The following is a 16571-nucleotide window of genomic DNA, read 5'->3' as shown; positions in this document are numbered from 1 at the left end:
GTTAGGTTATGTTAGTATAGGCCAGTGTTAGGTTATGTTAGTATAGACAATGTTAGTTTAAGTTAGGCTAGGTTAGATTAATTTAGGTAAACCTAGGCTAGTTAAGTAAGTTTAGGTTTGGCTGGATATTGAATTAACCTTAGTTAAAAATTCGGCAATTCTTTTCAGACCCTGTTTCTACAACTACATAATGTTTTGTATCAGAAATGGGATAGCCCTGATTTAAAAGTTGAGAATTAAGTAAGAATTTAAAAGAAACATATATGAATATGAAAATTCACTAGTGATTCATAAAAAGTTAGTTTTAGAATTTGTAGTTAGGTTTGAGTTTATTTATAAGTGACATTAATTAGGTCGTCTGTGCATGCTGACAAGGAAGAAAGTGACCGAAAATCAAACGAACTTGATGGCTCTTCTTATTGTATTTAGGAAGAAATTAAAGGAATTGAAGAGAGACTGGAGAGTGGCCAGGTAAACATTAATTATTAAATCAAGAGAATGAAGAGTGGCCAGGAGGCCATGATGAGGCAAAGCAAAATAAAGTAGTGGCCAGGAGGGCATGCAGGATGAAGTAAAGAGTGGCCAGGAGCATACGAAAAATTAAATAATGAAGATGAGCCAGGAAGACATGAAGAAGACACAAGAAGAGTTTAGAAACACACTGGTGGCTGCACAGGAAGGCATGCGAAGTGAGCTAAAGAAAAATAAGATGTCTGAAACCTGTTGGAAGGTAATGCACAGGTTTGGAATAACATAGAGCCTAACCTAAGCAAATAATTGCAGCAATTGATAAACAGCAGCTATGTCAGTTTGAACAGGCGAATGAACAGCATGCAGCAGCTGTAAACGAGGAGTGCCACTAAATGATAAAATAAGAACGGCTGCTCTAAACCGAATGAGTGTATCAAGTGAAGTCAAGGTGAAAGGATCTACTAATGATAATCCAAAATTCAAGCCACAATCTTCATGGGCAGTGTACAAAAGACATTGCTAGACAACTGCAGAAGTGGATGGCTGGAACGAAGAAGAGAAAGTCACAGCACTCTTCGCGTCCCTTTGGAGACCTTTTCTCAAGATGCTTCAGACAATACCAGTTACAAACCAGAAGGAATTTTCAATGCTGGTAAAATATCTTGAACTGAGGAACAGCGACCAACACTTGGGCGACTTGTACACAGACCCCTGCTGAGTACCGTCAAAATCAAGCTACTAATTTGAGTTTTCAGATGGGTTTAAGGATATTGGGGTAACTCCACCACTAGAAGAGTTGCGAGGACTTTGTTTATGTTTATGTTCTGGAAATCGGAGAGGTATGCATTGCCTCAAAGAACATAAGCATATGGACGAGGAGAACTGAGATAGAACCGTACAACGAGAAGAAACCAGAACCAGCACTAACTAAGAAGATATTCAGAGGACATCAAAAAAGCTAATGAATTTTTCACAGTTTCTAAGGCCTGGAGGTCAATCAAAGTCGAGAATTGGGAAATTTCCAGCAGGAATGCCATAATCGTGGGAATAAGCCAAAGAAAGGACAGCATTACGACTACAGGATGAGCAGGAGAAAAATTTACATGTTCGTAAAACATGAGAATGATATGTCTGCCAGAGACTGGGACATATTCAGTGGCACTGCCCGGTATGTAGAGGGAAATCGAAACAAGAAGGAAAGCAGAATCAAGTACCAGGTTGAACAGAGCTCAATCCTTTAGGTTTATCAAACAGAATATCTTCTACGATGTTTCTCTTGTCAAGAAAAGTTTCTTACTCAGTGAGACTTCTCAGTGGGAAAGAAGATTCTGTGGAAACAATTTGGAAGCATAAAGTCCAGACAGAGCTCAAAAAAGACCCATGGTCCTCAAGAACTGGAGGTCGTCCATAGTGTTTCATCTGCCAAGCAGTGGGACATATACAGTTAGATTTCCGGCCTAACTGGCGTGTCCCATGGGAAGATCTCGACATCACTCTTTACCCGGCCTAACTGGCGTCCCCTGGGAAGATCTCGACATCACCCTTTACCCGGCCTAACTGGCGTCCCCTGGGAAGATCTCGACATCACCCTTTACCCGGCCTAACTGGCGTCCCCTGGGAAGATCTCGACATCACCCTTTACCCGGCCTAACTGGCGTGTCCCATGGGAAGATCTAGACATCACCCTTTACCCGGCCTAACTGGCGTCCCCTGGGAAGATCTCGACATCACCCTTTACCCGGCCTAACTGGCGTCCCCTGGGAAGATCTCGACATCACCCTTTACCCGGCCTAACTGGCGTGTCCCATGGGAAGATCTCGACATCACCCTTTACCCGGCCTAACTGGCGTCCCCTGGGAAGATCTCGACATCACCCTTTACCCGGCCTAACTGGCGCGTCTCTTGGGAAGATCACACCTAATCACCCTTCACACAACCTGTGAAATGTGGCGCATGCGCGCGGCCTGTCCTTCAACCCTGCCCCTCGTTACAACATGTGTGTAAGCATTGACGACACCGCATTGACAACTGAACTGGACTGGTGCCAAGAAGTCTGGAAGAGTTCTGGCCGTTGTCCTCGTTGTGTAAAGCGGGTTACCAGATATTTTTATTAGCCTAGAGGAGATTCTGGCCGACGAATTCGGAGGATTAGCTAGTTAATAGATCTCTAGCTCAATGATAATACCCCCTCCCTGGAAACTTTAGCCTTTTTATTCAAGGAAACTCATTTTCATAAAGTTGTTTTTGTTAGATTCTATTTTTTTCCGATAAAGGCTTCATTCCAACAGATAATTAAAATTTGTCTACAATGGGGATACAGGGTTGAAGTCTATGGAAGGGTTTAAATATAAATAGGCATTAAAATTTATAAACTTAAAACAATATTTATTATCATTCAGAGAATTTAAAATCATGTGTAAAAACATGACCTGTTTAAACCAAAATAGGTAATTAAGAAACGAGTTATACAGAGAGCTTGATTACAGCTTTCGTGCTCGTTTTTATCCTCAAAAACCTATACTACCTACTTCATGAATGTCAAAAGAATTAACTAACAAACTTCCTTTTGTCAACGCGAAAATATCTTTGAAGGAGAATGGCTTCGGTAAGGCGGAAACGGGGATGCGAGAGTTAAAGGAGGAGTTGACGATACAAGAGACGCGGGAGGTGAACATGACGGGCGAGAAGGGTAGTAGCGTCTGTGTGAGAACGTATTAATGCGAAACCACTTCAACCCTATTAGAAACCCTCTCCCTGGAGATGTTTCCTGTCCAAAACCGCCCAGCACCTTGCCCCTCCCCTTTCCCAAAATTTCCCGTATCCTCCTAGCAAGTGTGGCTTTAAACGGAACCACGCACCCGTGAACACCATGACCCGAGGGGATAAAAAAATAAATAAAAAAATAGCTCTTTCGGCGAAACACGAGGAATTAGCAAGAGGTCCTGAAGGGAGGGGTATGGATGGTAAAAAAAAAAACTTTGTTGGAGGGGGGGGAGGGGAAGGGACGAGCCGTCCCGCTGGAATGAAATTGCATTCCTGTGCAGGCGGGCGTGAGCGAGCATCGCTTCCGCGCCGTGCACCGAGGAGCAACAGATACCCAGCGGCCGCCGGCGTGAGAGGGGAGGGGGGGCGTGGCCTCGCGCGCGAGGAGGGGAAGCGGCGGCGCGCGCGCGCATGCGCCCCTGGGGTCGACGCCGGTACCCGTCGCCCCGCCCCGCAGGAGCCAGTCCGCGCCCGGCCGTCCGCGCGAGCACTTTACCGCGGAGGTCTGTCTGTCGCGCTCCGACACGTCTGCTGCCCTCCGCGAGGTTTGTGTTCGTCCCCGGGGGAAGTTAGTTCGGTGGGGGGAGGCCGCGCGACGCCCGTTCCGTGCCCGGCGCCGCAGGTGAGTGCGGCCAGGCTTCGATCGCACACAACTTGAAAATAAGTACACTGAAAACAACATGTACACACACAAACACTAATTTATTCCTGTAGCTCTGCTCAATGAAATGTTTGAAACCCGACGCAGAAAATTTTTTTCTCCTGTTTCGACCAAAAAGAAAATAATTTTGTGGAACTCAGTTACGAAAGAAAGCAGGGAAAACAAATTTTATAGTTTAGATGAGATCCAAATGCTGGAACATTTCAGGAGAATGAATAGGTATATAAGTATAAGTGATTTATGATAAGCGGTTTATTGAGGAAACCGCAATATAATACTTTCAACTATTTATTACTGCATGCGTGTGACTTACCTAATGGTAGCTATAATAATTACGAATAGGTCTATGTGTTCACGGGGGCTTTAAAAATTTGGATATCACGAGTAGGAATATTATTGATTTTAACTAAACTAACACATAATGCCTACGCGAAAAATATAATTGATGTGATTGTTGATAGTCGTATATTGTTTTCTACCAAAATATTCCCAGATAAATTAAAGGTGCAATTACCTATATAACTATTCTGGAAAGTTTTTCAAAGAAATGTATTTGCTATGAACATTGCATTATTTCACCCACAAACTAAAATAAATAGGTAAAATAAAGGTGCGGGTTTATAACAATCACTTATTTATTGACACAAAAATTAGATTCCTTCCTAAGTTTCTTATTAACTCTCCTAACAATAATTTGATTTGTGTATAATAATGTTTAAATCACTTCTGTTACTTTTGCATATTTAATTTTAAAAAACAAGCATTTAAGTGAAATAAGTAATCAATAAATTATGCACAATTATTTCTGTAGCCTACTCATGTTACAAGAATAGAATAAAAATAATCATTGTTACTTAAAATAAATAATGATAAAACCACACTTTAATTTTTGTAGAAATGTAATTTAAATAATCATGTAATACAAATATTTGTAAATTTGTATTTATATTTAAAAAAAAAAACTTTATCGCTACGAAAAAAAAAGTTCGCAGTACTACTGCGGATTCAGATTCTTGCCCGGGCATTATGCTATGTGTAGTAGGCCTACTAATTCTTACATTAGCTAAAGTTATTTGTAAACCATTCCCTGAATAGCTGTACTGTTTTACTACGCATATTAAAAACTATAATAAAACAAAATAAAGTCTAGTTGTTGAATAACAATTACCTTTTCCATGGCTTCAAAAATTTAAGCGTGTATAGATGTCATTTTCGTTAGCGCGACAAGAAATATTCAGTTTTGTTTCCTAAAACGTATTTAATAGGACATGCAAAAAAAAAAAAACCAAAAGAAATGTCTTGCACAAATTTACAGTTTATTTCTTGTGGTATTACGAACTATTTTTTGGCGACTGGTTTGCAAAGGACTCTCTCGTAACAGTAAAGCTTTTTTTTTCTGTGCACGCATTTTTTTAAATTTTTGTTAATATGTAGGCCTATTTAATACAGTTAAAAAAAAATTAATACTTTATTCAGAGCTATGATTTATACGAAAACCGCGTAAGTTGACGCGGCAAAGAAAGGACTGCGCATCCCGAACCAAACTAACTTCATTTTGTTACTTCCACAAGATTACTCGTGGCGCCAACCGACACGGAATTCGCTGGTGAACTCTTCCCCCCAGCGACGTGTTAATATCCCCTGCAACTTCCGTCGCCGTAATTCGCGCGATAACGAGGCGCTGATAGAATTACGAGGTTCCCCCATTCCTCCCCCCTTCCCTTCCCCCTAGATGAATATTCATGACCAAGACGGGAGGATTTGATCCACATGTTGTACACAGCACTTATCGCCGCCGAGTGAAAACTTTGTGTAGTTTAATGGACTGAATAATTCTCGCCGGCCAGACAACGAATCTGGGTGTTGAATATTCAGCTCCAGCTGATAGCAAAATTAGACAAAACCGAATAAAGAGCTTTCTTAAAGTATAAGAGACCTTTTATAGCTGCAAGAAACAGAAATATATTTAAGATATTTTTTTCCCTTATTATATTTACTAATACAACAAGAACTCAAATATATCCATCCCTTTTTTGGTATCATGATATATATTTTTAATATTGAGTTAAAAATAGTTTAAATGGAAATATATTTTTTTATCGATTATCTAAATTTATGATTATTTGTCTGTTTGTTTCTTCTAGTATCGTACAAAAACTACTGAACCGATTTTAATTAAACTTTTTGTGTTTAAAAGCCAACGTTTAGAATTAAAAACTAGTGTAAATTTTATCTCGGTACGATGACGGGAGCCGAAGATGTAACACAAACCCATATTTTCCTACAACCAAGTGCAACCAATATAAGGTGAGCTCCAAAGATCAATTATAAATTTTTTATTACGTGACGTGACAATTCAATAAAATATCACCTTGCGATTATTCGCATGGGGACATATAGGCCTATACTAGTCTTTCATTATAATGGCACATGCCTTATATTTCGTTTTAAATTATGGGGAATAACATAACACTAGGCATTCTAAATTAAAATAATTTAATGATTTTAGTAAGGTTCAAAATAGCTCACGTCTAGATTCCAGCTAGCTTTTTTTATTAAATACCATCCGGTTTTTTCGGGACAATGGAACGTAGTTTCTACGTGATTATCAAAAAAGTTTTCTAACCAAGTGAAAATAGATATTAATAGTATAATATAATAGTTAGTTTATGTTTATGATGTTTCAATAATAAATAGTTTTCTTTGGCTATTTATTGCTCTGTCGAATATATGTTCTTTGATTATTTTTTTAAAATTGATATATGGGCGCCACCCTTATGCACAACTAAATTCCTTACTAGGACAAGGCTAATGTAGTGTGGTACATAAGAGAAAGATTAAATATTCTCACACTTTAAATCTTCAAAGGGCATGAGACTAAACAACAGACAAATTGAAATCATAGGGAAAACATACATACGGACAGTAATATAACAACAGGGTAACATATGGTTAACACAAATATTCTTTAATCAAATAAAATATAATTAATTTATGGTTGGACCAGTGGTATACCATTCATATCTTCTGAAATTACTGGAGTTATGTTGCACACATGATGAAATAAAACAAAAGTTCATATAGTTCAAATTAAATATGCCTGTTGAATCTCAATTTACAATCGGAAATTAGCGTGAGAAAATTAAGGTTTATTTGTTGTGTTCGTGATTAAAGTTAATTTTAATATACCGCGGCTGAACTCAATAGATAATTGCGGTAAAGCATCGTGAGAGCTCTGTCTCAGTTCACCTCTGGTTGTAAGACCTAAATCAAGTGTAGAACAAGATACGTAATTGTTTTTAATAAAATGTTTGTCTCAATAGGTTCTTTAACGTGCTCAACAATAAAATGCAATGTTTATAAGTCCGTTGGCAATATTACGATGCTTGTAAGTAGTAAAACAGTTCAATTAGGATAGCATCATGAGTCGGTATTTTACTCACGGTAAATCACTCCTAAATACACGTCATATGGGACGTGCACTAATTAAACAACATGTAATATAGGTTCATACGACGTTTTAAACATCCTAGTAGTAGGATGATCTACCCAGCTAGTAAATTCTGTTGATTTTTGAGGGGATTTAAACCCGGGCTATGTAGCCATCATCGTCGTTGTTCCAAGACTCTTACCGTTAATTCAGTAATGACGCTTATCTTAAGTAACATGGCCTCTGATTGGCCGAGACACTAAGATTGTTGACTTAATTATCATGTCAAAATCAAACACAGACAATTAACAATACAAATTAATACGCTAAAATGCCTTAAATTTAAAAAAAGATTTTTCAACAATGAAAGTTTTGTTATGCAAATTATGCATAAAAAGTTCAATTTGCCGTTTTAAGTCAATTGCTCCCTAGAGGGGTCTTGCTAATTGAGCTTTGAAGTCACTCGGATTACACCATAGAGTATGGTAGTTGCAGATACGTCCAAAAACGCAACAATAGAACAAAACATAAAAATGTCAACAAATAATAATAATAATAATAATTAAAAATGTTATTTAAATAAAACAAAACACTTTCTGTGCGTGGGACAGTCATGTTTCAGCACACAAGCCTTAAAACATTTTCATATTAGCGGGAATGCTATACAGGATGCAGTATAATCACTGCAATGAGAAAGTCGTGTTACAGTTATATGAATAACTTACACATCGTAAGTTTAGTTTTGCAATAAGTAGTCTACGTTAATATCGAAGGAAATCGTTAAGAAATGTTACCTAGAAATGAGCTGTTAGCTACTAAACTATTTTAATATTACGCGAATGTAAAATGTATTTTCAATTTTATCCAAAATTTTTAAAAGCAGTGTTGTTTTAATTTTTAAAGACTATTTTTGAAAATTTATATTTTAAATTTGTTTCTAAACTAATTTGTTTATACTATTATCATAAGTGTTTCAAATATTTAAAAATTCCTTGTAAAAATCCTAGATTTTTAATGCACTTCGAATAATGATCTTTGTTTTTTTATTTTTAAATTAACGATATCAGCAGTTACGGCTATTTTTTAAAGGAACCTTAATACAAATTTTGAATAAAAAAACACACAGACTCTCAACTCCTGTATGTTTAAACTTTAAAAAATGTAAAAAGGAAGTAGGCCTAAATATTACATTTTATTGCATTTGTATTTAGGGGAAGTATTTTTTTAAATGTCATTTCTTCGCAGATAATTATGAGTGAATGCTAAGCATTATATGTAATTCCATGGGTTGTGGTTTTAAAATTGGCTTGAAATAGGTATGCTAAAAAAATGTTATCAGGAGTAATGATGAAAATTTTAACTGTACTTCGCAAATATTAACAGGCAACGATGGACTTAAGTCCATCGTCGTATAAGGTTCAATGTCGAATTTGAAGATCGAAACTAATTGAAAGAGATGAACTGTAGCTGGAAAACTCATGGGTTCAATAACCTCTAGGATAGACTCCAAGGTCATCTAAATACTCGGGCAAATGCCACCTGTTCCTGCTGACTGCGCTGCCTATGATAGGATAATTATTTTTTACAGGTTTTACTATTGGCTCCGACTCTCCACATAAATTATGGACCAATCGTAGAAGTATAGCGAATGTAAAAGTTTTCATTTTAATCTACAGCAAAATAAAAACCACGTTTTTTTATAACATATCTAAATTTATTGGGGGGGGGGGGGGGGGGGGGGGGGGAGGGAACTAAATTATTTTAAAGAAAAACTGATAGGTAAAATTAGTTTCTTGTGTGTTTTGTAAATCTCTAAATTGTTTTTAATCATAGAATCAAAAATAAACCTGGAAACAAACTATCCTGTTACTTTCATAAATTTATGAACGTGTTCATAATTTTGTGGATATTGAGTTTACTATCGTTGAAATTCAGACAAGGGAACGACTTAAAACGATTCAAAAAAACCATCCAAAATTACTAAAGAGTACAGCAAAAACAATAATTCCATCCACACTGTTAAAAATTACAAAAAAATTACTGACGTTTCAACGAAGAATTCGCCTCAAATAAACGAAGTATTTTTTGAAATTTCGGGATATTCATAGAAACAATTTTGCATTTCAACTTTCAGATTATATATTTTTTAGTATAAAAAAGGGCAAATGCTAACGCGGAAAAAATTGTTTTTGCACGAGTCTTAACCAGTTTTTAATTGCTTTCCTTACATGACAGTATCATTCTTGTGACTTCATGTGCAAAGTAACAACAGTAAGTGAACTAAGTATCTGTACATTTACAAAGATATTCGTAAAATGTGCCAAGATCTGTGGATAATTTCTAACCGGCGATCTTCGAAAATTGAAGGCGAAAACTTTCTTAAAATGTGCAAGTCAATGTTCGTCCTATTTACAGCGGAACAAATACATTGAAAGACTACGAATATCAATTTATTTGGAACTTATAAGCAACATTAAAAAAAAAATTAAGTCCATAATAATATTATAGTAATTTTTAACAGTGTATGTTCCACGGAACCGCCGAGGTGAAAGTGAGCTTCAAACCACCTGATAAGCGACCTGTTACTCGCCAACTGTGTCACGCCGCGCTGTTACTGTTATAGCTCCCAAACTGTATTTTTTGTAAATAAAACTGAAATATTCATGTAAAAAAACAGATATTTGTAAATTTGTTCATTTACATGAAAAAAAAAATATATCTATATATCACTTCTAAATAATGTTCGCACAAATACTGGGCTCGAGATTTTTACTTGAGTATTTATAATTTGTGTTTCCCCAGTATTACTGCGAGTGATAAAGATGTTTACATGAAATGTACAAAATTATTTAATGTTACATGAATATGTGTGTTCCATTTCAAAAAAAAATTAATGTGGTATCATTTTTGAGTTTTTTAAGTACTTTTTTACCCTTACAACGTGGGAAAAGGTTTTACGAATCCTCATGTTAACACCTCAACAGTTATTGAAACTTAACCTTGTGATTTATTTATTAAACCAAAAAATAAACCAAAAATTCGCGCGGCTCAAATTTATTGGGAAATAATTTATCTGAATTAATAGTACTTAAAATTTATTTGGATATTAGTTTTACAGAGTTATCACACCACATAGTTTAAGCAGCTAATAATGTGCAAAACGAATTGTGAACATGTAGCTAATGACAAATGCGTGCTGCACGCCGGTACATTTTTGACTAATGATTTTCCAGTTCTAACATTGTTATGTTATATTTTCAGCCATAGTTGCTACAGTTTTTTTTACTACACTGTTAAATTAAATTGTTTAAGAGTCTAGCAAATGACTTGATTTTTAACCAAAAGAAATTGACGTTATATTCCCCATAAATAATTTTATCTAGAAGTTTCGATTTTAACCTTTTAATGATAGAGCATTAATATATTTATGTATTGTAAAACACACATAGTTAATCAAGAGTCAACATTAAACGAATTTCTAAGAGTTCCTCGTAATAAGCAATAAAAAAATTCAAGTTCAAGCGATAAAAATCTACTAAAATAAAGTTGGCGATGCTTATGGTGTAATAGCATACATTATTATGGTATGTTCCAAACTGTATCATTTAAGATTTTCTCGTGTAAGAAGTTTGGAAATATTACTTGGATTTTGGAGAGTGTAAATACAAAAACTTGTTTTATATTAGCACTTTATCTCGTTAATTTATCGGTAAATTCCTTTTACAGCGAATCCTACTAAAGTAAATTATATATATAATATATGTATATAAATAAGTGGTTTTTCTTTGTTCACAGTTACAATTTTATTTGAAATTTCATGCAAAATTTAAATATCATGGTTTATGATTTAATCTAACAGTGCAAACACTAGCGGTTACAAATTTCATCATACTAATATATAAAATAATAGTTTGCTATAGACGAGAAAGAAGTGAATACAAACGATAAGCGATAATTATCTTAATGCATGTATCATATTGAGAGTAGGCATTATGTATGTACGAACAATATTAATTTATCCTACAAGAAAGAGAGGCTTGCACAGAATCTGGAATAAACTAGGCAAGAGAAATTGGCGAGATGTCGTCCTTCAGAATGCTGGCATTCAAATTAAGATAATCCTGTGGTAAACATCGAAAGTAAGAGATAGCGCAGCACACCCCACAATGTTGAGACTCAAAAAATTAATTGTTACATTTCTTCTACGCCATCTTGAAAAAATAATCTCGAAATGAAATTTTTTTCCTGATAAATTTTAAAGGCTGAGTCAGCTAAATAAGGTTATTTTTTTGTTGGAAGTATAAACAGGCTGATTTAAGTCGTTTAACAAAAACAAATTTACAAACATTTACCTAGTGTCATAGTATGTTAGTGTTTTAGTATGTTTTAGTAATGCTCTGTAAATATAACTTCTAACCTGTGTACATATCCACACACACATATTTTTTTAAATCCAAATGACTTGTAATTTTTTAAACCTACTTCATATCCAAGGTTAAGATTTTTTTAGAAGAGATATTTTTGAATAATTCTAAGGATAAGTTTGGAAGTAATATGTAAAATACTTCACACCAAGCTTTCACAGTTAGCTTAATTTAATTTTTTCTCAAATTTTACAACCCATATTACAAGGTATTAAAAATATAACCTTTAGGGATACTCATTCAATTGTGTTGCAGTTAAAATCATGCATGTGAACTAGTATTTACTACAAAAGTAATCTATAACTATACTTTCTCAAATTAAAAGTTTATAAAGCTCCCTTTTCTTTTTAAAAAGAAATTATTATTTCATTTTAGTATGATTGAAATAATTCAGCAATAAGTAGATAAAATTAAAAAAAAGAAAAACACTCGCAGAAATGGTAGCATACTTATACATTCATATATACAAGCTGTCTTTTAATTCGACGTACATATTGTAACCACAAATGTTTATCTCAACTAAATAGAGAAAATGTGTACAACTTATGGTACTTCAAAACTAAATTCCACATATAATTTTCATAAAAAAATTTATATTATTCATGAGATGAACAAAAATATCCCGGATAGTAATTTTTTTAACAAAATGTAAGTGTATTGGTTAATATCATATCCTTTCAATGTAAGAATACAAACCTCTTTCTCATATATGTAGCAACTCTGAGGTGAAATAACACATTTGGGGCATAAATGATAAATCAGCCTGTAATAATTTACAAAACAGATCACCTTGGAGTAACACACTAAAGTTAGCAGTTGTCATGCAAAATGTAGGTTTAATTTCAGATGTACTTGATAAAACCTGCATAGTATGCAGCCAGTAACGCTGAATTACATTACTGTGTAGTTTACGTCTAATGGGTAGCATTAAAACGCTAAACTATCATGACACACTAAAAAATAACGTGTCGTACGCATTTTTAATTTCAAAAGCAACGGGCCATTAACTGCGTTCACGACCTTCCTTAAACAGATCAATATTCAGTAAGTTCTTGTTACTTTACATGCAGTCTCAAAGCTCAGTCACAAGTCTTTTGTGTGTATTTTTGAGAATAACCTGTATTTTCAATACACACCGATACTTAAAAAGACATTTGTCAAACCACTATTTTGAAACTTTGCAAAATCCACTTTCCAGATGTTATGTGAAACCGTAACAGCAGTAGATAATAAAAATAATGAAGTTAAATCACACTAATTATGATTTTTAAAATTTTTTTCCATACACAAGAACTCATGCTAGACGTTTAGTTTAAAATCGGGATAAGAAAAAATTAAAAATTTGCATAGATTGTTTTTCTTTAATCACAAACTTTAAATTGGGAAGACGATTTTTCAAACTTTTGCTGATTCCATACAATTTAAAAAGGAATAATTATTTTTTACAATGTCAAGTGGAGAGTAATTTTTCAAGGTTAGTTGCTCAATCCTTTGAGTTGTGTGGTTTACCTCCAGTTCTAGTGACTTGGCTGTGGAAGACATGCAATGCCACGAAAAAAAAAGATATAATATAGTCTTCATGAAATATTTTCACGAAAAGACTCTTTAAGTGTTGATAAAAGTTATGAAAAGCGATAATTAAAGTGATAAAAAATGGTTATATATTTTTGCATTGTTTAAATAATTACAATTTTTTAAATATTTTTTTTTTTTTAAGATTTACAGTGTACTAGAAAACCAGTATACTGCATCAAAACACTATAAGTGAATATTCATATTTTGATACAGATTCAATTGTATAATACACAGGCTGTCTCTGATACAAATGACCAAACTCTAGGAATAAAGTATACAGTTCAAAAGAAAAAAAAATTGGTCGGGGCTGTGTCGGGACACACGGCCGTTGGTTTAACGTGAAACGTCTTATGTCAGCGAGTCGCTCTCAGTGTAGTGGATTGAAATGAAAATGAGACATTGTCTGTGTCCTATAACTTGAAGTACAGAACAGACCCCGGACGGTGCTATCCACACCCGATACGACCTCTGACACAGGCACAACAGCGGCGGAGGAGTTCACTGAGCGAGCCGTGGCAGCTGTGTGATGCTCCAGAGACAGTCTCGCTCGCTCGGCGCCGGACACTTGAGGTCCCTGTGCGTGGTCCACAATCTCCTCTCTCCAACAATAGGCGTGATTTATATTTTCGGCTGGCTCTTGCACGGACTGAAGCTGACATATTGTATTTTAATATTTTTTATATGCTTACTGTATATTTTTACAATAAATATTGTCTAAAATTCACTGTTTTTGGCTTAACTCGCTCGATCCAAATAAACTCCATACACAACCACACGAATCACCGCGCTGTCACGTCTTGAGTCGCGAGCTGTACTGAGTAGAAAGGAGCGAGAGCACTGGTTGTGACCAATCCGCACGGTTCCCCTTCCCCGCCAACCCGCCCGCCCGCGACGCAAACTCAAGGTCGTATCAGAGAAATGACTATATACCTCAAATAACCACACCACACTTACGTCTCCAAGACCAATAATTAGGGAATTATTAATGCAAGACGATATATACATTTTCGTTACGGTGCAAATTTCTGCTCTGGTACCCGTATGCTTCTGTGTGATTTTAAAGACATTTCACGTAAAAAAAATTGGGGGGGGGGGGGGTGGTTGCCTAGTCCTGGGTGTATTCGTAATAAAGAGGCTTGATATGATAAGTGCGATGCTCGCTGGCTGTTCTAGTGTGGTATCATCTCTAAGCGCAAGGCTGCGGACAGGCAGGCTGTCTTCTCGTCGCGCAGGGGTTAGGTATCTAAGGTATCTGAGCAGTGACCGTAAGATAATATATGGCTGAGAAATAGATAAAGGTTTATTGAAAGTCCCTTAAGTGATTTCAAAAATATTTATTAGATGTTTCATGCCTGAATTCTACATGGCGTTTTAGCCATTTTAACTCTTCTGAAAATAGAGTTTATAACGAAAAACTGAAATAGACTACGGACCCGCCCTCAGAATATTCTAATTTTTTTTTCTGCAACAGACACCAATCGGGTATCTCAATCAGTTTTTAAAAAACGTAGTTTTTCTGAAAGTCTTCACACCGTTTGTGTACCCAAGTAAGTGGGGCCCTTAAAATATGTTTTTGTAAGTACTATCATATGTTTCCCTTTCTGGGTTTTCCCCCAACTTATCATATAAAAAGTTAACACTGAGGATGAAACAAATCCGAAAAAATCCGATTACATCATTCAAAAGAGTGAAAGGGTGCCTGTTAGATATATGTATAATTTTAAAACCTTCGGAGTCAGATAAAGACCCACTCCATTAAAAAAAATTAATTTAAAAATAATTGACATTTTTGACGTGTGTGAACATTTTTTTAAACATAGCTACATCTCATATAATTTTACGAAATCTTCTTTAGCTAATAGACGTTACATTGATATACGAAGCTATTAAAATAGTGTTTAAGTAGGGTTTGAGAATATTGATTGAATGTTAGAAAACATGTTACAAAAATACTTTTTTATGTCAAAAAAAATTGGAAAGATTATCACTAAAAATTTAAGCGATTTTTTTGATGTAAATTAAAGACAGCCTGTATCTTAAAATTATTTAATGTTAATTTTTATAGATCTGTGCGAACTAAAGAACATGTCTGAAGCATCACACATATGCTACTGGCTCCAATATTAAATATTTTGGTATGTGGAAATTAAATAATTATGTATAATTACATATATTTGTAAAAGTGTACACTTTCATGAATGCAAAACTGTAGCTACAAAAAATGCTCGCAGTAATATTAAGGTTCAGATTCTTTCCAGGTTATTTATGCTTTATGTTGTAAACCTTCCCTGAATAGTTTTTCAGTATTAACTGCACACATAATAAGCATGATACAACCAAATAATGTATAATTGTTGAATATTCGATTATCTTTACCAAGGTTTAAAAATATTATGCTTGTATAAAACATCAATAACAATTTTAAATTATCCGAAATTTTCGTAAGGCCGACAAGCAATATTATGTTTCTTTCAATTATTTTTCATTCATAAAAAAAATCCTAGCTATTATTGTACAAATTAACAATACCTTTTGTGTGGCTTTTATTACAAATTATGTATTTCTTGGCAAATGGTTTCCAAAGGAATCTTTCGTGAAATGATAAAATTTTGAATGTGTAAAAATTTTAGCACTCAGTACATGTCATTTGAAAGGAATAATTTCTTGAATGTAACGAATTCGATTGGAACGGAAATGTGCTGCCATCTGTGGAAGTCTCGGAAACTTGGAGTGATTCATCCATAAATATTAATTTCCGTGAACATTGGGGGATGTACTGGGCGCATTGGTGTGCCAAAGTACAATTTGTAACAGTACAATTATCCTTAATTACTTTACGCTGGATGTAATTTATCTACCTTTGGAATAAAAACATTTCTATTACATAACAATCATATTTTTGTATTAAACTAATTACTAAGGGGTGTAATTTTTATTGATTGTAAAAATACTTTTGTTCTGATGAGAGTTTTGTATTAATATCAGAATTAATGAGGTTTCACTGTGTGTGCTTATTTGCAACGCGAGAACACGTGTGTTTGCTCGTTACCGCAGGTTGTTAGATGTGGCACTTCTCTTGGAGAGCAGTGAAAGTCTCGCTCACACATTATTTTTTTTATTCTCTCTCTCTCTCTCTCTCTCTCTTTCGTGTCTGTGGTCTGGTGCGACGCTGCGAGCTGGCTGCGCGGACTCGCGCGAGAATGCGGCCGGCCTTCCCGCCCCGAGAGGCAGTCGCAGGGACAGGGTG

The 16571-nt window shown here is 35.2% G+C and overlaps 1 protein-coding gene across 1 annotated transcript in view; it reads left to right on the top strand.

Moving 5' to 3' along the window:
* The first annotated feature begins 3788 nt into the window (after nt 1-3788).
* LOC134542320 (lachesin) overlaps nt 3789-16571 on the top strand; it is a 588254-nt gene continuing 575471 nt past the window's right edge. The window contains exon 1 of the mRNA XM_063386470.1: nt 3789-3856. The gene's annotated coding sequence lies outside the window, so the exon portion shown is untranslated. The remainder of the gene's footprint in view (nt 3857-16571) is intronic.

The sequence above is a fragment of the Bacillus rossius genome (genome assembly GCF_032445375.1).
Source record: "Bacillus rossius redtenbacheri isolate Brsri chromosome 4 unlocalized genomic scaffold, Brsri_v3 Brsri_v3_scf4_2, whole genome shotgun sequence".
NCBI lineage: Eukaryota > Metazoa > Arthropoda > Insecta > Phasmatodea > Bacillidae > Bacillus > Bacillus rossius.
Note: the sequence above shows the minus strand (reverse complement) of the source record. Positions and strands in the feature narration are given on the sequence as shown.